Source organism: Triturus cristatus, chromosome 8 (genome assembly GCF_964204655.1).
Source record: "Triturus cristatus chromosome 8, aTriCri1.1, whole genome shotgun sequence".
NCBI classification, from domain to species: Eukaryota; Metazoa; Chordata; class Amphibia; order Caudata; family Salamandridae; genus Triturus; species Triturus cristatus.
The window spans coordinates 144,330,817-144,354,957 of NC_140591.1; the positions used below are offsets into that span (position 1 = coordinate 144,330,817).

A 24,141-nucleotide genomic window follows, 5' to 3' on the forward strand; every position below is an offset into this window, starting at 1 on the left:
TTCTGCTGAGATTTTGGATGGTCGCTGAGGCGATGGCCTTGGAATCATCAACGCCATGTATCTGTGACCCTGCACTGTACACTGCCTCCGGCCTCAAATGCGGCCCACCGGGGCTCACACATCAACTCAAGTCCTGACCGGCCCGAATGCCGCATCACCGCAGGAGGCACATGCCACCACCGCCAGGACCAAATCCAACCGCCAACTGACAGTGTCAAAATGGTCGGACTGGCAGACTCACTGAGTTGTCCGCACCTGTCGTGGATGCCATCTTCTGCCTGATCCCCTGCTCAGCACTCCAGGTGCCAGTAGCTCTGTGCATCATGAATCATCGTCCATTACAGTTTTGGTTGTGTGCTGTGGAGAGCTCAAGCAGAAATGTCACCTCAGGCAGTGTGTGAGACCTGGGACGGCGATGAGGAAGATGATGCAGGAGTGACACCACCCCATTGCAGCTGCGTCAGGAATGTCCAGATGGGACACAATCCTAGACATTTTCTTCACATGAGCACGCTCAGCTCAGGTGACCCAAGCGCAGTGCACTGAAACTCACAGACACTTCTGTTTGTATGTTGGGTGAGCTCTGTACTTGCTCCGGCTCCCTCCATGTTGCTCAGCAGTTGACTCTGTTATGCAGATGTTTTCTGTTTCCATTGCACTGGTGTCCACTGTTCAAGTTGTTGCCAGCACGAAGCACTCCGTGCGGGTTGCCTTATACCCACCCCACACACATCCAGCACAGCCGTCACTGTACATGTGGCCCTGCCAATAAAGGGGCTGGGCGCACATGCCCGTAGCCAGTTCAACATGATATCTGTGTGCGTCCCTGTCATTTTGTATGCATGAGGGTTCTGGGCCCTAGGACATTACATTGTGCTGTGTACAGCGAATGAAGACATTTCACCGCAGGCAGTGGGTTGGAGCTTGGACATGTAGCTTTGTCTTCACCCACACAATTCGTAGGGGCAGTGGACTGTGCCTTCGTACACAGGGCCAACGTGGGTGTGTGACTGATATGTGCGTGCCCCTGGGCTTGGTTCTGTACTGGGAATGTGCATCTGCATGTGTCTCCATGGCAGTGTGGGTCGCCTTTGTGGGGAGTAGGTGGTCCCTGAAGGGTAATAGATACCCACGTATGTGATCTAGTTCACCTTCCATGAGTTCGGAACACACCCGCACCTGTTGGGCCACCTCCTTTTGGCATTCTGACACCTGGCATTGGGGTGCCATGTGTGGGTCGGTGAAGAGTTGAGAGCCTGCCGTGCCTGCGGGTGCTTCATGCTGTGTGGTCTGTTGCAGGGGATGGGTTCTCCTCTTAGTAGCTTGGCTGCCCTGGTTCTGGTGGTGGGTTGCGTGGGATGTCCATGGGCTGTTGTGGGCGTTGGTGTCGAAGGTGTGGTGGTCCTCTCCGGCATCACTGATGTGTGGTCTTCTGTGCTCTTCTGGAGGTGTTGTTTGTCCCTCTGCGATGTGGAGGAGAGCTGCATGTTGACATTGTGTTGACATGTGTGTTGGCGCATTGTTCTTGTTTACATGCAGACTGTATGGCAATGTACATTGTGACTGTTTTGTAGGTGCTGGATTTTCTATGCGGGACAGTGTACATTTGTACTACATGACGGGTGTGAGGTTTTACGCGTACATTTCCATTTCCGTTTCCTGCTCTGTCAGATGTAGTGGGCCTGTTTCTGCGCGTGTGCGGAGCCAATTCTGTCCTCTGTTCTGCAGTGTTGGGGTTGCATATTTTAACACATTGTCGTCAATGTGGATGTGCTGTTTTTGCGATGTGTGTGTGCTGCAGTGTGCCACGGGGATGAGGGACATGATCCAGGGTCATTGTGGGTGTGCAGTGTGCCCTGCTTATTTGTGCATGTGTGCCATTCTGCACATCTCCCCTGTTCCCCCAGTCCCTGGTCTTTACTCACCCTGTTGATGTTGTGTCAGGTCCTCCCAAGCTGTGTCTGCACTCCTGACTCCTTGCACCGTCTCCGCACTATTGACTGTGGCCTCTGTTTCATCCAGCTCCTCCTGTGGCGCAGGATTCCCACCTTCTGTCGCTGCCTTTCTGTTGGCGTCGTCTTTGTGTCTGGTTTGGGTTTTCACGTCATGCCAGCGCCTCTTGGCCTCCTCCATTAGCCTCCTCAACACTCTGTCTGCATTCCAGGTAGTCTGATTGTGGGTCAGTTGCTGGTGGTGTTCTATCATCTCCAGGACGCTGGCCTTGTTTTCCTGCGAACTGCATCCCGTCTTCCTCTCCCGCTTCTCCTTGGCCTTCCCCGACCCCGTTGTTCTTTGCTGGTGGTCTGTGGGGCTTGTGGGGTTCGTGTTGGCCTCTGCACTGGGTCAGGGTGCATCCATGTTGCTACTCACTTTGGCTTCTTTCTGGTGTGTTATTTTTGTTGCTTTTATAGTGCATTTTCCCGCATGGGATTTGCAAGCCTGTGGCTGGTTTTCGATACTTTCTGTACCGCGATTGGCCTCATCGCATGATTTTGTGCGTACACGTTTTACATTCTTGTGGCGTGGCGTTGATTTTAACACGGACATTTGACGTATTATCTGTAGACTATCGCATGGTACTGCCGTGTTGAGAATGCTTGGTTAAAACGGCGTAATTTTCCCACGATAGACTGCGATGTTGAGGGTTGCGTTAAGTAACTATTGCGATGGTTATCACACGTTCTTGAGAATATACCCCTATAAGTGTACCTGCAGAATGTGATATCACTGACCCAAGGAGGGTGATGTCATTATCTCCTCAAGAGAAACACTGAGATTAACACTCAGGGCCATATTCTCATGGAGCTATCTCAGAGTTAACGTCACTTTAGTCGTGATAAATTAAAAGCCCCATTCACAAGCCGGTGGAAACAGCCTACAGCACCACTTTTCCAGCGTTAGCATCCACAACAAACATTGCCACGGATGACCCCGGCAACTATCGCTAATGAGTTGCAGAGTAGGCGTTCCCGAGCAAAAAGCAGCAACAACATCACTCCGCAACATTCTTAACGACCAGCCAGATCTGCGATAATAACACAAAACATGCGATAAGGCGCATTAGCACCAGGAAATTAACACCTGCTCTGACCTGGTGCAAAGTCGGACCACAACCTGCACCAGACAAGGGAGCACAGCCCATAGCCACACATGAGGAACAACAGATGGCCCGGAGCAACTGCCCATGCAGCACGGACACCCAAGAGGGCCACAACACCCACTGACACCACACCCAGGCCGGAAACACCCCCCCCGGACCCCTCTCCCAACCACATACAAAGAAACTGCAATCCAACACTACGAATCGCAAAACAATATATTTTGCCTGATGTCGCACAAGCAGGAAAATCCCCATACATGCGTGGCCAGAAAATGGAGACTCAATCATACAGCAATGCAACCACCAATACAAAACACCATTCAATCAAAAGCCAAAATAACCATTCGGATGAGTCCTAGGGGGTCCTCACTGGACAATCTGTAGGACACAGCCTGGAAGACAAAATCCAAGAGAAGAAGGTGTGCCATGCGGCCAACAAAGGAAAGAGAGGGAGAGAGGGAGGGAGAGAGGGAGGGAGAGAGCGAGGAAGAGAGACTGAGTGAGACTGCACAAGCAGCGCAAGGCCTCTCGGGCACCTGGCTCTACATGCCAACATGTGTGAGTGTATCGCCATCGGTACACCATGAGCCCAAGGCCGCGTCTCAATCTCAGCGCCAAAGCCACATCACAGTCGTAAAACGCAAGTAGTAGTCAGACAACATTAGGGATGAAAGCTCCTTTTTTCCAATGCAGAAGGCGGGAGGACACCTGCACCTCTGACCTTGGTCCTGAACGCGTCTGGAACACCCCGCGAGAGATGCCATGGCAGATGGGGACAACTCCCACACCACGCATTGCGCAAATGAATTATCCAACTTATCCACATCCCGCACACAGAAGCCCCTGCCTGAGGTACCCCTGCATGGGATGCCCTTGACACTCCCGGAAACAGCAATCCATTATCCCCAACATTGCACACACATTCAAATCATTGTTTAGATCTGTGGCATAGCCTCCACACAACTGCCGCAGTTCAGAAGAGTGCCAGTTCCACGAGACGCATCAACGCAATGGCAGGCCATCTCGGGCACATGCACAACCCCCGTCACGTGGAACAGTACTGTGAACGTATGCTGCATTTACTGGGAGCACTGCCACTGGCAGTGCTGCAGATCAGTTACCTGCTGAGCTTCTGCCTTGCCTACGTCACCTGCGACCAGCCCCGGTTCCACTGCCGAACATGCACATTCGAGTGTCCCATGGATGTCTGCCTATCCAACACAACCGTAGATGAATTGGACTATGACTTGTGTCCGCCCCCTGTTGGATCATGAACAGGAGTGTAACTGAGACAGCTGTGCATGGGATGCCTTGACATTCTGCGTATGTATTGGCAGTTGTGCATGGGAGATTGCACAATTCCTCGTGTGCAGTGACCACATCGAGGCACTCCCCTATTGGGCTGTGTTGCGGATTGGTGAAATGGCTGGGCTGAGCACACCTGTCCGGACCAGATAATGGATTGGCTCACCCTGGTGTTCCTTGAACACGACAACGACGTACTATTGGAACACATTGCACATGAAGCTGCACAGGCATTCATGGACGAGTAACTTCGTTCCTGCAGCAACATCGGATTGTCACCCACAGCACAGGTCCCAACACCTTGTTGCATCATGGGGAATGCACACATATCCTACCACAACAGAGGACATGTCGCCTTCGTCAGGACTCCGGATGCATGTGTGTGGAACTATGCATGTGTACACACACCTGTGCAGGGTGATGCAGGTCCATGGTCGGAACAACACAGCGTCGTTTGGCAACTTTACCAATTCGGATACACTGCTGGGGGGAGAGTACACACATGGCAATGTAGCACGACATGTGAACCTGTCGCACCCTTTCACCTGATCACTGTCAGCAGAGCAGACAGTCGGCGCACTCTGGTGGCAGAGCACTATGCAGATCCCATGAGCAGTGAGTCGCGCCCCCTCACACGGGGCAATGGGCAGACGCCAAACAACACATGACTCATCCAGCACGGCAAGGTGTGCTGAGACCGTTGCCATCCGTGATGATTGTTGTCCATTTTTGCCTCACCATTGTCTGCACCTCGACATGTTCCCATGCTGCATGTAAGTGTCTTAAGCATGTCCCTGCATGTTGTGACACGCACATGCCAATAAAGTCTATGCAACTCCAATGGTGTCTAACTGTGATGTGTTGATTAGATTGTCCACTTGTGTGGCACAATGAGCATCATCCCTACACGGGGAGGAACTGACTGATGCATGTAAAATGGGGGTGGCTCCCTTTTGCAAGCTCCCCCTCGGTGAGGCAGACATTGTTTTGGGATAGTTGCTGGCCGACCTGTGCACTTACGTGACTTCAGCAATGTGAGTATGTTGTCCAAACTCAGACCATGTGGAGCAATGTTATGAATTATAACAGGACGTGTCCACACAGATGTGTGTGGGTAGGTATGCAACATGAAGGTCGGTTGTCACATGTGATGTAGGACACCACTTCTCACCTGCTACCGATTTGGTCATTCCTACACCCAGCTCTATTCAATACATAGACGTGTGCCTACGTTGGGGGGTTGTGAGACTGTTGTTGATGTGCAATGGGGACACAGCTGGTACTCACCTTCACAGTCATCTAATTGGCCATGTGTGTGAGGGATACACATGCGCATAGATGTCAGTTACCAGGGTGTACCTTCATGTGCAATCATTGTCCCTACATCCAGCCATACTTCGATACGTGAATGAACATAGTCATGACACATCTGTGTGAGTTAGAATGTTTTATTCACATTCAGGTGATTGACGGAGCTGGAGCTGTACATGGCCATCCAAGCCAACATTATATGGAAGCCCAGTGGTGGGCCAACCAGAGTCCTTTGGGGATTAAAAAGTTATTTGGAAGAGGGGGAGTGCAGTTCGCAGCAGGATTGCTGTGTAATTGTCTAGCAGTGAAGATATGGCAGTCCGTGTCGGGGTCTGGGTGAATGTCGCAGAGTGTTCCGGGGGTCAGTGGAAGTTATTGTCCAAGGGCATGATGCATAGGTCAGAACCAGGCAGGGACAGGCCATATGGCGGTGATGGATGCTACTGCCTCCTTCCTCACACAGTAATTACCATCCCCATCTTACTCCCCTGATATGGTTTCTGTGTCCGGTCTGTGTGGTGGGGTAATGCCTGCATCACTGTGTGCCACTGACACACCAGACTGCGAAGGTGAGGTGGCTGCATCACTGTGTGCCACTGACAAATCAGGGGTCGGAGCTGTGTGCGTCGATGTTCCCGGTGCAGTCATCTGGGACAGTCTCAGTGGCAGCAATGGCAAGATGATGTTCCCAGCTACTACTCGCTGGTGTCTAGCCGTGTCAGCCATACTTCCAGCCTGCATCTGCTCCATTGTCTCCATTGACCTCCGCATCTGTGCCAACTCTGTGCTGTCATCGCTGGTGCTTGTCTGACCAGAAAGTTTTTGTATCCGATTAATGGCCCCAGCGAGGTCAGACAAGGTCTGTGGTGGAGCATAGTGCGTACAGGGGGTGTCCAATAGGGACTGTACCTGGTCCCTGATGGGACTCAGACACCTACGTATGGTATTGAGTTCGGCTGCCACAAGGTCAAAACCCACCCACAGCTGATCAGTCAACTCCATCTGGCAACCCAACACACGCGGTTGAAATTCCATGTATTGGTCGGGGGGTCCTGGGAGACAGCCGTGGTGGTGTGTGTTTCCTGCTGTGTGGTCTGTGCAGGTGGTGGGATCACCTCCAGGCAGCTGGCCTGCCCTGCTCCTGGGGATGGGGTGCGGAGACTGTCCATTATCCGTTGGAGGGTGTCTTGACATATGTGCAGGTTGTCTTCTTCATAATTAATGATGAGAAGTGTGGTGTGCTCTGCAGGAGGTGTTGCTTGTCCCTCTGCAATGTAAAGGGGAGATGCAGGTTAACAGAGTTTCACATGTATGTTGAAGATTTGCAGATGTTTACATTCAGACTGCATGCCAATGTACATTGTGACTGTTTTGGTGGAGCTGACTATTTGATGGCAGTCAGTGTGTTTTTCGACTACATGACAGATGTGTGGTAGTACCCGTACATTATCATCACACAGTGTCAGGCAATGCCAGATGTGAGTGGACATTTAATACCCACGAGCAGAACCTGTTGTGACCTCTGCCCTGTGGTGTTGGTGTTGCACTGTGTACCACATTGCCATCATTGCTGATGTTCTGTGATTGCTATGTGTGTGTGCTGCATTGTGGGGGAGTTGCCCCTGCAGCTCTGATTTCGTGTACCCTTCTGCCTTCGAGGTGGGGTGCCTTTGAATTCTGTGCTTTTCGGGGGCTGAATTGTTTTTGACTTGGGTCATATGTGCTCTCTGACAGATTTTGTGGCCTGGTGCATTGTTCACCTGCTGCGTGTATTGTACGGCATTGGCTCTGGGTGCACGTGGATGATCCGCACTGGGCCACCTCCATGTCGATTCGTAGACCATGTCATGTTTTTTGGCTGCTGCCATGCTATCGGTCATGCAGTGTCACTTGCATAGTCAGTGTGGCTCACAGAGCCGCTGCTTTGCTTGATTCAGCATATGTGCATGGGTAGGTTGTGATATTGGTGATAGGGAGGGGGGCCCCTTTGTGCACATTGTGGACGGGGGCCTGCTTGGTGTTTCTATGTGTGCTGCAGTGTGCCAAGGCTATCAGGGACATGTTCCACGATCATTGTGGGTGTGCAGTGTGCTACACATAAATGTGCATGTGTGTCATTGTGCTCATCTCCCCCCGTCCTCCCAGTCCCTGGTCGTTACTCACCCTGTTGCTGTTGGGTCAGGTCGTATCGAGCTGTGTCCAGGCCTCCAAATCCTGCCACTGTCTCCACACTGCTGACTGTGGCCACCATTTCCTCCAGCTTCCTCCTGTGTCGCAGGGCTCCCACCTCCAGTCGCCGTTGCTGTCTTCCTGTTAGGGGCGAGTTTCTATTTGGTCTGCCGTTTCACATCATGCCAGCGCCTCTTGAACTCCTCCATTGACCTCATCGACACTCCGACTGCATTGGCGTTGGTGACGATGGCCTGCCATATTTCCATTTGGGTTGCCAGAGCCGCAGTGGAGGTGCCAAACAGCCATACCTGGGGGGAAGGAGCAAAAGAGGATCCTGTTGATAAGGCCCAGGAGTAATAGGACCAGAAGGTTCAGGACCACAGAACCTGGGGACAGAAAGTAGAAGGATTAGCTATAAGAGAGCCAGGATGAACAAAGAGAAGAAACAGGTCATTGAGGGCCAAGAATGGCAATAAGGTCAGGAGGGCAAAGACATGGAAGAGAACAACAAGGTGGATTAAGATTTAGAGGATCAGGACCAGAAGTGCAGGACCAGGGGGACCATGAGGACCAGTATATCAGAAACAAAAGTCCATGAGAACCAGGACCACAAGGACCTGGGAGCACATGACAAGAAGGGCTGGGGCCCAGGGGTCCTGGAGCACGAGACCAGGAAAAAAACAGAAGAACTAAGGACAGGATGAGAACGTAGAGGAGGCCCAAGACCAACCAAATGGTCCAAGTGTGAGAAAAACCAGGAAGACCAGGATCAAGAATACTCTGGAGGGGCAGGGCAAAGAGGCGCAGGATGATGAGAACTAGAAGGATGTCACAGGTACACCCTGAATACCCCCTCGACTGTAAAGTGATCTGCATTCCTGTATAATTGTCTTTTGATGTTTCCCTCACCAAGCTTCTGCCCATTGATTCATCTTGACGTGTGCTGCTTAGTGCATATGCTGAGCTGTTGTAACGTCACCACTTGCTTCTACAAAGTACACGTTTGAGTAACTTAGCAAATTATTAGATGCAGATAAAAAAAATATAAATACTGAAAAATGTTCTGTAGACTCGTTTTAACTCTTCCTAATTGTTCCAAACGAATACTTTTATTAAGCAGTATCCTGCACTACTAAACTTAACCACAGACCAGAGCATACAATGGAAAGACACAGCTAAATCCACTGTACATCCCCATGAATTATGTTTCTAGCTTCTTCAGCATTGTTTGGATCGGTCTTTTGCTAGCCAAAGGTTTGGACTGTGCCCTGCAAAGAATACTTTCCAATATTAGTTCACTATTCACATTCTGTCCATCACAACTTATCTAATTGCTCAATTATCTCCTTCTCTCTTTAAAACATGATTAGAGGGTCTTGTTCTTAGAGGGATAGAGTATCCATCATCAGACTTTGAAAATGTATGTGACCATTGTTCCTTTTTAGGTCCCTCTCCATCCTTTAGGGGGTTGTCAAGCATAGGTCCAGGAGGCTTGGCCCATGAGATATTTTCGGGGTAACTACATAAGATACATTTACATAAAATTATCTGATTGTATATAATTGATTTCAGTATTGTTATTATTATTAATAGTTTGGGCTTTTGTAAAGTAATACTAGCCACATGTTGATGACCTCAGAGTGCTTTTGGGTGAGGTTACATATAAAGATTGGCAGATAGCACTGTAGAGCCCACAGGTCCAGTGATGTAGGACCCACTGGGACATCAGACATGGGTGGGTCATGTCAGCACTTCTCCATTGAAAATGTCCTAAAAAGATGACAATGTGCAAGTTAAAATTGACAAGTAGATGCAGAATAAGACAATCTGGACTTAGGTGCGTGAACAGCAGAGACTTTGTGGTCAACTGAGGTGGGGTTATATGTAGAGGGCAAGAGTATTCAAACATCCAGGAGAATTGGTGCATCTTTGAGGCTTCTCATAATTTGACAAAGTCGTTTTTAAATCTCATATCTAATGTTAGAACAATTGTAAGGTTGTAAGATTCAACCAGTAAATCACTTGAGCTTTTTTTGGCTGATCAGGGGCTTCCAAGGTAGGTAAGGGGAAAACTGTTTTGTTTGTTACCTTAGTGCTCTGCTTTAGAGGGCTTTATGTACAAAGCAGGGAGTTTTGAAGGTTGCTTTTTCTTTTATTTGGAAGGCAATGCTAGAATTTGAAGGTCATGTGGGGTTTTTGTGTCATTTCAGACCATACAGCAGGAAGCCAGCAACTTTTTTATCCCTCTGTAATTTTAGGAATAAGAGAGAGACATTGGAGAGGCCTTTCTATAGGCTGTTGCATATTGACAGTATGTGACCATGTAGAGGAATAGAGACATTTTTGATGGTACAACAGCTGAACCCCCTTTCCGCAGGTGAAGATGACAGAAGGATATTTTGGAGACCTTACTTATTTGGGAGGATTAAACGCCTTGTTGAAGAGAACCTCCAAATTGTGTGATGATGTACCCAGAAATTGGATTACAGCCTTTCTCAGCCGGCCACTACAAAGGGAAGGAAGAGGGGTTTACACACAACTTTGGTTTGATCCTCATTGAGAAAATATCTCTTATTCTGTATCCAAAAATGAATCTGTGACAGGCAGTAAGTCCAATTGTGGATGCAGTTTACACCAAGCCTAAGATGCAGCAATGTATCATTTGTATGTACATGTCCTATCCAACCTCATATGCTTCTAAATTACATCCAAGGGTGGGATACATATACATCTTCAGTAGTGTTGGTTACGAGGCAGAGCCTTGGGTACACCACATTTAATGTTAGTTGACTTTAATGTTTGTTAACCTGTAAACTAGTGGGCCCAAATTCATCTGATGGGAGTGGTTTTATAGAAGTGAAGAAAAGCATGACAGCACAGTTCCACTTGTGGAGGTTGAAAAGGATATCCTTTTGATTAGCACCAGATGGATGGTGGTGTTAAAGCCAGCAGTGTCTAGTAGTATTAATGCATAGAGAAGATCCTGGGATCAGGAGCAGGGTAGTACTTCCCTAATGTTTAGCAGAGGAGATTGCGTGTCCTGATGGGGTCTGAAACCTTATCAAAGTCAGACAGGAGGCCATATTTCTCAGTGTAGGAAGAAAAAGTGTGGCAGCTGTTTCAATTGCCTTTGCAAGACAGAAGAATTTTGAGATGGGCCTGTAGTTGGAACGGTTGTCAGTTTCTTTGGGGGATTTCTTTAGGATATCAGTGATGAGTGCATGTTTGCATGTTTGAAGGCCTGAGGATTGTCACCTCTGGAAATAAGAAGTGAGGATCCCGTTGATCAGTGACAGAGCAAAGAGGCTCAGGCCCACGTTGCTCTCTTTGGCACTGTAAATGCCAAAAAAGAGATGGTTTCCTGAAGTACGCAAGGATATCGCTAATGTTGGTTACTGAGGCTGATGCGGGGGTGTATAAAAGGCTGAAACCTGGGCCCTGTGGAACATGGGGAGGTTGTAGTATGCTAGTCCCTAGGTGGCCAGTTTTGTTGAAGAAGAAGGTCATGAGATTCTGACAAAAGTACTAGCAGGCTAGATGAGGAGCTCAGGGGAGCTGGGGGACACTGCGCTTGTCACAGAATCCTGGACAGATGATGCCTCGGGCCCGGACTTGATTAAAGCCACCCGCCTGATTACCTTTGTTACACACTGAATAGGCCAAATAGGAAAGGGGGTGGCCTCGTGGTCATCTACCACAATTCAATAAGGGCTTCTTTTAATCCACTTGTTAACTCGAATATGAAGCATTAGACTTCTGTTTCTACCTCTCACTCCACTTTACCTTCAGAGGCGCTCTCATTTATAGAGCGCCAGGCCCTAGAAGCCAATTTATTAGGCAAGCAGACAGCGTACTGGCAAATGCACTTAGCGCCAACTCACACACGATACTCGGAGATTTTAATTTCTACTTGGAAATACTCTCTGATCGCGATACCACTAATTTGCGGGACATGATGAGCAATGTTGGTCTAGAGGAACTGGTGATCGGCGCCACACATAAGGCCGGGCACACACTCGACGGCATCTTCTCTAATGAAACACAACTGCTCTTTACGGGCATTCTCCCAGTAGTTTGGTCAGATCACAAGTCAGTGCTATTTGAGCTCACCGCTCCCAACCGTCACACATGTAAACCAGAAAAAGAAATACAAATGACTAGCAGAGCCTGGAACAAGATAAATGCTGAGGAATTGCAGGAGCTGTTAACTGCAACATCGCCTTCTTTCTCCACAGATTTGGATGAAGCTTCCCAATCATATACCATATGGCTAGAGGCAGCCAGCAATAAGCTTGCTCCAAAAAAACTCATCCGCCCTAATAGGGCACGTCCATCCTCCCCCTGGTACTCTCAAGAACTAAGGGACATATTTGCAACAGGCAGCGATAATTATCGCTGACCTTGTATACCGCATTTTTTTCTATCGCTGGAATATTTTGCCAGGCTAGCGTTGTATTAACAACGCTTAGAGCCATGGCAATGTATATTCCAACGAAAGCGCCCTTTTCCATGGAACATCGCTGGTTATCCAGCGATGTTCCATGTAAAACGGCAATATGCTTGATGGTACGACCCTGTGGTCGTGTCAGATGAATCCACCTCGCATGTTAGGTATGCCTTAGTCAGGAATTTAACAGACGTTAAATTCCTGCGTTAAGGCATACTTGGCGCGATTAAAATATTCGCTTTCTCGCATTGTAAATATCGCGGATATTTACCCATGTTGTTTCCACAGACGCCTACTTTGTATCACATTAGCGATGCGAAGTTAGGTGTGCTGGAAATGGGAGCAAAATCAGCAAAACACGCGATAGCGTGTCTTTGCTGATAAGGCGATAAAATTATCACCGCTTTTCGGTCGAAAACGGTCGCAAAAGCGGCGATAATTTTGTATCGCCGCATTGTTAATATGCCCCGTAGAGACCAAAAATTGGTTTGCAAACACCTAGAAAGAAACTGGAGAAATGAATATGATGATAGTGATAAGAACGAATACAAACTTAGCTTAACTCACTACAAACAGTTGCTTCTAAAAGCCAGACAAGAGTTCTTCACCAATCGAATTAACCTTGCCACAAAAATTAGAGCAAAGAACTATTTAAAACGGTTACATCTCTGGCATACCCGGCTACTCCTACTGTCACTACGAGTCAGGAATTATGTGAAAAAATTGCTCAATTCTTCCAGCTCAAAGTGGAGTCAATTTTCTCAATTTTCACAAATGCAACAGCCAAATCCATCACCCTCCAGTCCGATGACGGTCAATTAGGAAAGGGCTCTAAGGTACGTTTTGATAGGTTTGTCCCCGCAACACCTATAGAAACCCTAAATCTCATTACGACAACGAAATCAGGTTCTCCTTATGACCACTGTCCAATTTTCATTATAAAACTGGCATCGGAACCAGTTGCTTTGGCTCTATCTTCCGTGATAAATTCTATGTTTTCTGAAGGATACTTTCCCAAAATTTGGAAAAGCGCATCAATATTGCCTCTGCTTAAAAAATCTACTCTGGACCCTAAAGACCCAAATAACTTTAGACCGATCTCTAGACTCCCTCTCCCAGCGAAAGTGGCAGAGAAACTCATGAACACACAACTTAGTAAGTTCCTGCTAGATTCACAGGTGCTGGATCCCTCGCAATATGGCTTCAGAGCTGGGCACAGCACAGAGTCAGCCCTTATCAAGTCCACAGAAGAGATCAGGTCTGTACTTGATTTAGGAGGTAAAGTGGTGATGATCATGCTGGATCTCTCTGCGGTCTTTGAATCGGTCCATCACGTTTTATTGATGGACCATTTGCGGGAGATTGGAATTCATGGTACCGCCTGGGATTGACTTGAATCCTTTCTTTCTAAACAGAATTCAAACAGTCGCGTTTGCCGTGTGGAGTCCCTCAGGGCTCCTCTTTGGGCCCGACGCTTTTCAACACCTATGTCTCATCATTGGCCCCACTTATTGAATCATACGGCTTCTCCCTAACCTCTTACGCAGATGACACCCAAATTGTGGTGTCATTACTGCCAGTGTCAATGATGAGAACAGCATCACGTCTCGAAGAGTGCATGTCAGTCGTAGGCGGCTGGATGGCTCAGAACTGTCTTAAGCTTAACTCCGGAAAAACGGAAGTGGTGCTGTTCGGTAATGACCCCAGTTTTTGGACTTCTGCATGGTGGCCGGACTCACTGGGCCCCCTACCGGCCCCCAAGAAAAAAGCCAAAAATCTGGGGGTCTGCGTTGATGATAAACTCAGTTATAAAGACCAGGTGAATGCGGTGGTATCCTCTACCTCCTATACTCTCAGAGCATGCAGGAAAATAATGCCATACCTCCCGAAAGACAGTATACAAGCATTCATCACTACCCTAGCCTTGTCTAGGCTTGACTACTGTAAAGGGCTCTACCTCACTCTTCAAGAGGGGCTCATGCACAAACTACAAATCCTTCAGAATGCAGCGGCTCGATTGATTACAGTTACACCAAAATATGCCTCTATCCCGGCTGAGGTTAAAAGGCTTCATTGGTTGCCCATAAAAAACCGGATCCAGTTGAAAGCCCTGTAGAGTCGGCCCAGATTTCCTTAAACAACAATTTGTCTGGTATGTACCTAAAAGACCGCTACGCTCAACAGCGGCAAAGCTGATTTCGGTACCCAGAGTGCGCAAAGCTAGCTGGGGGGTGAGGGGGGGTAGAAGTTTTGCGGCCTGCACAGCGAAGGCCTAGAATGGCTTTCCGCTGCATCTCAGATCCAGAACAAACTTATTCTCTTTTAGGAAGGCCTTAAAAACTTGGCTTTTCTCTTCATAATCTCGTGAATGGTCTCTCTCCCGCGGGCCTCTGTAGGACTTCACAAATCGCTAGGACACCCTTGGGTAACAGTTGCATTCTATAAATTGCAATAACATAACACTGACTCCTTACAAATGTCATTTGCTTAGGTACAGGCTGATTTGGACCCGACACGCTGCATGATCAGAATGTATATGCTAAAAAGTTTCCAGTGCCCTGCCTTGATTCTTCAGTTGGCCTAGGCCATCACTGTCCCACTTTATGAAATCAGTGTGCAAATACATTTGAAGTGTGCCTGCAGCCAACAGGAGGGCTCATTCCCAGATGTAAACAAGCTCCAAAACCTTTACCCTAATAATGAAAAATAGGTCAAAGAAATCTACAGGTGTGTAAAACGTACATCATTTGCTTTGTCGCGATTATGCAAAATTTGTGGAAAATTACGTAACATTAGAAAGGTTAACTATAAATAAATAGCGCAAAACACAGCTGCTTGTGTTTTGGTAGTTCACGTTGGGGCATATTAACAAGGGCCTTATCTCCTGTTTTTTGGCTTTAGAAGCCAAAAAAGTGGAGATAAGATTATCGCACTATCTACAAGGGGATGCTAACATGCATTAGCGCATGTTAGCACCCGTTTTCCCGACGCCTCGCTTCGTATCTCTCATGAGATGCAAAGTGGGTATCACTGGGCATACCCCTGACGGACTAACTTGTAAAATATCGCTAAATACACATCGTGATATTTACAAGGTGGCCCTCAGGATTTAAGCAGATGTTAGTTTTTGACGAAAACTACGGTTTTCGCCAAAAACTAACGTCTGCTAAAATCCTGACTTAGCTATACTTAAAATTGGGGGTGGATTATTCTGATACAACCACAGGGTCTTATCAGCAAAGTTATCAGTGGTGTAATAGCGCAATGTTGCATAATGTGATTTCGGAAATTGTGCGTAAGGAACGCAATGCAAAATTCATGAAATTATGCAAAATTCCGGAAAGTACGCAAATTATGCCAGCATAATTTAATTTTCCACCTGGGTCAAATGAGAGCTAGGTTTAAAAGTGCCTGGCACAGCAAACATGAGAACCCATATCCAAAATGGATGAGTCTTGTGGGACTAAAAATGCCAATCTTGTTTGATGGAAAAAAAAAATCTTCCCAGACCAGCCTTTTGATTGTAGTGAATCCAAGACGTCCATCGCCAATGGAAGATATGGCTTGATGTGCATCATGACTGTGAAGCTGCCCCTAACCTGTGGTGGGTGGGTGGAGGGGGGAAATTGAGAAGCAATAATGCACAGTCCCATTCAAATGCCACAGGATGGAGTATTGCAATAACTGATTGTTCTTAGAATCCAGCTCGGAGAAATGGCAGATATTTTAGATAGCCACATAGGATAAATTTAGGTATAAAGTGGTTATTCAGAAACCCTGGTCCTCTTGGAAGTATGTTCGACATCCTTATTTATAGATCTGTGACTCTGAATACTTTGTATGACATGTGTGAGATGTACATATTCAGGGTGTTTGGTGCATGTATAATGGTGAAATCCCTTAGACCTGAGTTTTGTCTCCTCTGTTCTAGGCGTTGATGCTAAGGTGATATCAAAGAGACACACACAGAGTAACTGGTATGACGTTTTCTATGAACCTGTGTACAAAGCCTACTCTGGAGTTGAACAAGCTGTCAAGGACATTTATGACAGCAAGCTTTTCCAGGACAATTGGTACAGTATGACCAAAGCTTCACCCATCCCATTTGAGCTTGATATGACAATGTGTTCTAAATGTTGGAGGCCTTAGCACTGCTCGGGAGATATTATGCCAAAGATTGCACTGAACATGGTATAGGTTAGTCCTGCTATGAAGCATACAATAAGGTTGTCCATGAAGATCTCTTCACAAATGGATGCAGACCAAGCTCACTTGAATAAGAAGGCTATAATCTCCGTCCTGGGTTCTAGCTCCTCATCCTTCATATCTTGGGGATGATGTTTCATTGCATGGTGTTTAAAAGTGGCATTATTTGTGATTGCAAAGCCTGCCACTTGTACAACGAATACCCTATGGAAGGCCCTCCAGCAGCAAAGCCTGACGACAGGGTACTTCTACTGTGGGGATGTTCACTCATGGCTCTGAAGCAATGCCCGAATGTGGGTTGTTCACTCATGGCTCTGTGGCAATGTCTGAGTGTGGGGTAGTTCACTCATGGCTCGGTTGCAATGTCCGAATGTGGGTTGTTCACTCATGGCTCTGTGGCAATGTCTGAGTGTGGGATAATTCACACATGGCTCTGTGGCAATGCCTGACTGTGGGGTAGTTCACTCATGGCTCTGTGGCAATGCCCGAGTGTGGGCTAGGATACTCATGGCTCTGAGGCAATGCCTGACTCTGAGGTAGTTCACTCATGGCTCTGTGGCAATGCCTGACTGTGGGATAGGTTACTCATGGCTCTGAGGCAATGCCTGACTCTGAGGTAGTTCACTCATGGCTCTGTGGCAATGCCCAAGTGTGGGTTGTTCACTCATGGCTCTGTGGCAATGTCTGAATGTGGGATAATTCACACATGGCTCTGTGGCAATGCCTGACTGTGGGGTAGTTCACTCATGGCTCTGTGGCAATGCCCGAATGTGGGTTGTTCACTCATGGCTCTGTGGCAATGCCTGAGTGTGGGGTAATTCACACATGGCTCTGTGGCAATGCCTGAGTGTGGGGTAGTTCACACATGGCTCTGAGGCAATGCCTGACAGTGGGATAGTTCACTCATGGCTCCGAGGCAATACCTGACTGTGGGATAGGTCACTCATGGCTCTGAGGCAATGCCTGACTGTGAGGTAGTTTACTCATGGCTCTGTAGCAAGGCCCGAGTGTAGGGTTGTTAACTCATGGCTCTGTGGCAATGCCTGCGTGTGGGGTAATTTACACATGGCTCTGTGGCACATCCTGACTGTGGGGTAGTTCACTCATGGCTCTGTGGCAATGCCCGAGTGTGGGCTGTTCACTCATAGCTCTGTGGCAATGCGTGAGAATGGGGTAATTCACACATGGCTCTGTGGCAATTCCTGAGTGTGGGGTAGTTCACTCATGGCTCTGAGGCAATGCCTGACTGTGGGGTAGTTCGCTCATGGCTCTGTGGCAATGCCCGAGTGTGGGCTGTTCACTCATGGCTCTGTGGCAATGTCTGAGTGTGGGGTATTTCACACATGGCTCTGTGGCAATGCCTGAGTGTGGGGTAGTTCACTCATGGCTCTGAGGCAATGCCTGACTGTGGGATAGTTCACTCATGGCTCTGAGGCAATGCCTGACTGTGGGATAGTTCACCCATGGCTCTGAGGCAATGCCTGACTGTGAGGTAGTTCACTCATGGCTCTGTGGCAATGCCCGAGTGGGGGGTTGTTAACTCATGGCTCTGTGGCAATGCCTGCATGTGGGGTAATTCACACATGGCTCTGTAGCAATGCCCGAGTGTGGGGTTGTTCACTCATGGCTCTGAGGCAATGCCTGACTGTGAGGTAGTTCACTCATGGCTCTGTAGCAATGCCCGAGTGTGGGGCTGTTAACTCATGGCTCTGTGGCAATGCCTGCATGTGGGGTAATTCACACATGGCTCTGTGGCAATGCCTGAGTGTGGGGTAGTTCACTCATGGCTCTGAGGCAATGCCTGACTGTGGGATAGGTCACTCATGGCTCTGAAGCAATGCCTGACTGTGAGGTAGTTCATTCATGGCTCTGTAGCAATGCCCGAGTGTGGGGTTGTTAACTCATGGCTCTGTGGCAATGCCTGCGTGTGGGGTAATTCACACATGGCTCTGTGACAAATCCTGACTGTGGGGTAGTTCACTCATGGCTCTGTGGCAATGCCCGAGTGTGGGCTGTTCACTCATGGCTCTGTGGCAATGCCTGAGTGTGGGGTAATTCACACATGGCTCTGTGGCAATGCCTGAGTTTGGGGTAGTTCACTCATGGCTCTGTGGCAATGCCCGAGTGTGGGCTGTTCACTCATGGCTCTGTAGCAATGTCTGAGTGTGGGGTAATTCACACATGGCTCTGTGGCAATGCCTGAGTGTGGGGTATTTCACTCATGGCTCTGAGGCAATGCCTGGCTGTGGGATAGTTCACTCATGGCTCGGAGGCAATGCCTGACTGTGGGGTAGTTCACTCATGGCTCTGTGGCAATGCCCGAGTGTGGGCTGTTCACTCATGGCTCTGTGGCAATGTCTGAGTGTGGGGTAATTCACACATGGCTCTGTGGCAATGTCTGAGTGTGGGGTAGTTCACTCATGGCTCTGTGGCAATGCCCGAGTGTGGGCTGTTCACTCATGGCTCTGTGGCAATGTCTGAGTGTGGGGTAATTCACACATTGCTCTGTGGCAATGCCTGAGTGTGGGGTAGTTCACTCGTGGGTCTGACTCGAATATTCAGCACTAATGAGAATGTGTTTAACCTCAGGAGACTAGGGTCGTTATTTTGATGGTGGCGGACAGGATACTCTGTGGAAACATGGCAGACATCCTGTCTGCCATTATACAAGTGCCAGAGGCTTAATGCACTTATAATACTGATGAATACAGGCCCCAGCTAGGCCCGCAAAGCACAAGGGTTCGCTCTCCTGTAACGGAATCTATAAGGAAGTTGGCACGGAAACTGCAAAGTACAAAAAACAACGTTTATTAACCCTTAAGGGTGGTCCTACAATCCACACAACACTCTTCAGTATTGTAAGGAGTAGCACACAGAACTTGCGTACACAGTCCCCTTTTATACACAACAGAGGGGCTCATAGTGGGTGGATACAACATGAGGTCGAAGAACATTACCGTTTATGGTCATTCTCGATACTGAATCAATACATGGGCGGAGCTAACATACTCTTTGGGCCCGTGAAAACACATGGTCAAGCAAAGCTAATTATAACAGATGTGGTCAAGTCTGGGCATGCGCCAGATGGACAAGAGAGCTATTTATAAACTGTTACTAGGCAGATTACAGGAGCAACTAACACAGAGGTCGGACTCTCCTCGTGACGAACACGTGGCAGTATGTCAATACAAAATGGAGTCCGGACTTCAGTCAACATAACCGAAGAAAACACGATAACAGGGGAAGTATTAATGTTTTCAGTAGATGCTTAATCACATTCTGCTTTAATTTACAACAGACGACCCTTTCAGCATTTACTGAAGACATCCGGCTTCCAAGAATAATCATCATATATATCAATTATCATCATTCCCTTAACCTCTTTAGCTAGACCCCTCTGGCGAGCAACATCGGCAATAGCTTTCTTATCTGGAATGCAGAATGAAATGCATACGAAACAGCACAATGGTCCACATTGAATACACATACAGAAAAGGAACAGAACTGCTATAATAATGCAGAGACCAGTTAAGACCTTCCATCCCCAGGCAGTAACCAACGCCCAAAACCATCCAGAAAAGGACCAAGTGCCGTTTTCTGTGTGGATTTCAGCTGCTATTTTATGCAGCTTGTTAATGGCATTATAGACGGATGGCGTATGATCAGGGATGAACACACAGCAGCTACTTCCAATAATTTTACAGGCTCCACCTCGATCGGCTAGCATTACATCTAATACCATACGATTCTGTAATGCAACAATCCTAGTTATTTGTAATTCTTCCGTAAGATTCCCAAGAGCGGCAGCAGTCTGATTTGTCACAGCTTCTACCACTCTTGTCAATCTTCGGATCTTCCTACTATTCAAAGCAGCTCCAACAAAGAAAAACAGTCCTAGGTTAAAATCAATATACTGTTGCAAGCTGGTATCGGTCTGATCCACATCATCAATTGATAGAGTACGTTTATATCTATTTACAGTCACATTATTCAACAGTTTTAAATCCTTATGATATGACGCAGGTGCTAAGAATACAGGAGGTAATAGGAACGATACATAGCATACCCCAGACCACCCAGCCGGCAAACGGTAATAACCTTTATTTCCACATACAAAGTAGGTATTATGGGATGCTAGGAAGGTACTATTATTTAACCCGTCGATGTTTAATACGGTTATGCAATCACTGACACCAACAGGGATGAAACCCACACTCTGGACACACAGGTCCGCTTGGGCTTGGGCCACTTGGATCACAAATTTGTCCTTCCCTCAGTGTCTCTGGTGTTCGTGAAGATATAGGGAATGGATTCATTGTCTGGTCGGTACTCTTCCCATTCCCAAATTGTCCCATTTGCTTGTGGATACCCATTTTTGTCCTGATGACATTCTTTATTGAGTCTGAAAAGCAATCGTCCCACTGTCGGTTTTCGAGTGGCAAACAGCAAAGTGTACCATGCTCTACAAGAGCCATTGTGAGAGAAAGGAAGTGGTATGAATGGCGTACCTCCTTTCTTCTGATGGGCTGGCATCATCCCACATATCCAACAGTTCGTAGCGTTCGTAGCAACGTGGGTATGATGCAGCATCTGAATGAAAGTGTTATTCAAATAGGATTGTCGATGCTTCAACTCTTGATATGGCAATGTATAAAAGTAGTGCTCCTCGGGCACCGGAGTTGTCAACACGAGTGTTTTCCGAGCAGGAGTCACCTCCTCCACAAACCATGTGGTTATCCCAACAATAGCTACTGTTAGCATGAACCCCAACGCACAAAGGATTTTCTTCTTCTCCATGTCAAAAGAAACAATACCCTGATATCTTCCTGAAACTAAAAAGTCTGTCAGAACTCTTCCCCTTGGGCAGCGGTTGATTTCTTCACCAGCGGGCCAAGACGGGTGTCACTACACTAATGCAGGGCTGATCCCCCCCCCTTGCCTCATCGGCTCTCCGTTTCACTAACCCAAGGGCCGTTCTGACAGTATGTCCCGGTACTGGAAACCTCACTTCCTTGGTCGCAGATGATATCGCCTTCCTCCAGAAGTCGCGTGGTCCGGAAAGAGCTCCTCAGTGTCGTTTGGCTCTGCAGCACGGCCTGTCTCTGCTGCTAGGATGTCTCGTTGATCGGTCAGCACGGCAGACTCCACCAATCCGGGCGGTACCTTTCGACAGTGTAAGGAATGGATCCAATTCTTCCTGTTCGAGACTCGCACTGCCGTCCTTGTTGCAAGGAGGACTTGCTCAGGTCCGACCCATCTCGGCTCCAAACTGTTCGTTCTGTCGAAAACCTTCACCATGACATGATCCCCAGGCCGGAGACCATGTCCTTCGCCGGTAGACCGATCAGGGAGCGCCTCTCGGACCTGTTGATGAATAGAAACCAAATTATCCGTTAACTGTGCCAGATAATCGCTCATCATTACACAAGGTACATCATACACCGCCTTAGGCCTTGGTGGACCCCAAATATTCATTGGGCGTCCAAATACGATTTCGTATGGCGTAAGGCCAGTTCGAGAGTGTGGCACCGACCTAATTGACAATAACGCCAGTGGCAGGGCGTCTGGCCAAGTCAAAGATGTTGAAGCTTGGATTTTGGCGATCTTAAGCTTCAGTGTACCATTATACTTCTCGACTAGTCCTGCAGACTGGGGGTGGAATACGGCGTGGAACTTCTGGGTGATGCCTAGGCCCTTCAAGACATATTTTATAACATCCGCTACAAAGTGAGGGCCATTATCACTCCACAGAAGTCTACAGACGCCGTATCGAGGGAAAAACTCTTTCAGCAATAGCTTCGCTGTAGTCATTGCAGTATTATCTTTCGTAGGGTACGCCTCAACCCATTTACTGAAGGCGCAGACCACTACTAGAACATACTTCAAATTGTTACAGCGCTCAAGCTGGATATAGTCCATCTGCAGAACCTCAAAGGGTGCAGTGGGCGTCGCAAATCCTCCTGCTGGGGTTCGAATGCCTTTCCCTGGGTTATATTTCAGACAGATCATACAGGTCTGCACCACCCTCTTTGCTGTGCTAGCAATCTCTGGATGCTCCCAGACTTGGGTAAGCAATTTCACAATTGCGGAAGCTCCAACATGTGCTAGCCCATGTGCCATCTGAACCATAGGTTGTACAAAGGCCGTGGGTAATTTCCATCTATCCATCTGCTTATTTCTCCAACAACCCTCATCATCCAGTTCTCCTTCGCTAGCCCATCGTTCCCGTTCTTTGTCAGAAGCGGTCCTTTGTATTTCTCGCACTTCTTCCTTCGCATCTTGCCATCTCTCCACCTGTGATTTTACTACATACATGGCAGTAGCGCCGGGCTGCATCGCAGTCTCCCTTGCTACGCAATCCGCTAACGCATTCCCTTTTCCAACTTTATCAACTACTTTCCTATGGGCACTACACTTAACAATGGCAATTTTCTTCGGGTATGTCAATGCGGTTAAGAGATTGTGGACTAACTCCCCATGCATTATCTGTACCCCATGTGACGTTAAGAACCCTCTCTCCTTCCAGAGTAGGCCGAAATCGTGCGCTACTCCGAAGGCATAGCGGCTATCTGTGTAAACATTCACACACAATCCTGTACTGAGCTCACATGCTCGTGTTAAGGCTATCAGTTCCGCTGCTTGAGCTGATTTCTGCGGTATGCGTGCTGTCTCCACTATCGTCTGTAACGTGGTAATCGCATACGCTGCTGAAGTCGTACCATCTGGTAGCTTCAGGCATGATCCGTCTACCCACAACTCTCCATCTACCTCTGAAAAGGGCGTATCCTGGAGATCAATACGACCCTTTGTTTGTTCCTCAGTCACAAGAATACAATCATGCGCTTTCTGCGCCTCAGGCTGGGTCTCGGGGTATGGCAACAATGTGGCCGGGTTTAATGTCACGCACCTTTTTAACGTAATATGAGGAGCCAAAAGCGTCAACTCATATCCCGTTAAACGGGCACTGGTCAAATGCTGCGTCTTTGTTTGATTAAGCAGGGCATCAACAGCATGGGGAACTAACACCAACAATTTATGGGACAACACAATTCCTTCACTTTGGCGTATTGACACAGCTGTCGCCGCTACCGAGCGAAAACACCCTGGTAATGCTCGGGCGACAGGATCAAGCACAGCCGAAAAGTATGCACAAGGGCGCTGCTTATCGCCGTGCATCTGCACTAAGACTGATAATGCACATCCATCTTTCTCATGCACATACAACGAAAAGGGCTTTGCATAATCAGGGGTCCCTAACACTGGTGCTGAACAAAGGGCCTGTCTCAATTGCTGAAAAGCAGCGTCACACTCATCTGACCAGGGGATCGGGATGGGCGTGTCTTTTGTCAAGAGAGCTAGTAATGGCTTAGCTATGTGTGAAAACCCCAATATCCACTGTCTACAAAAAGAAACAAGACCCAAAAATGCACGCACATCCTTCTGCGTGGATGGTCTCGGTGTGTCCAAAATTACTTGGATACGATCTGGTGTAAGTGCACGCCCCTCCTTAGACAAAAGGTGACCCAAATAAGTCACCTTCGGTCTACAGAATTGCAATTTCTTCCTAGAGACCTTGTGATTATGGGATGCTAAAAAGGAA

The 24,141-nt window shown here is 47.9% G+C and overlaps 1 long non-coding RNA gene across 1 annotated transcript in view; it reads left to right on the forward strand.

Moving 5' to 3' along the window:
- The window catches only part of LOC146801698 (uncharacterized), a 61,800-nt gene that overhangs the window by 13,685 nt on the left and 23,974 nt on the right, over positions 1–24,141 (forward strand). The window contains exon 3 of the long non-coding RNA XR_014967647.1: positions 16,267–16,408. This is a non-coding gene — a long non-coding RNA (uncharacterized LOC146801698). The remainder of the gene's footprint in view (positions 1–16,266; positions 16,409–24,141) is intronic.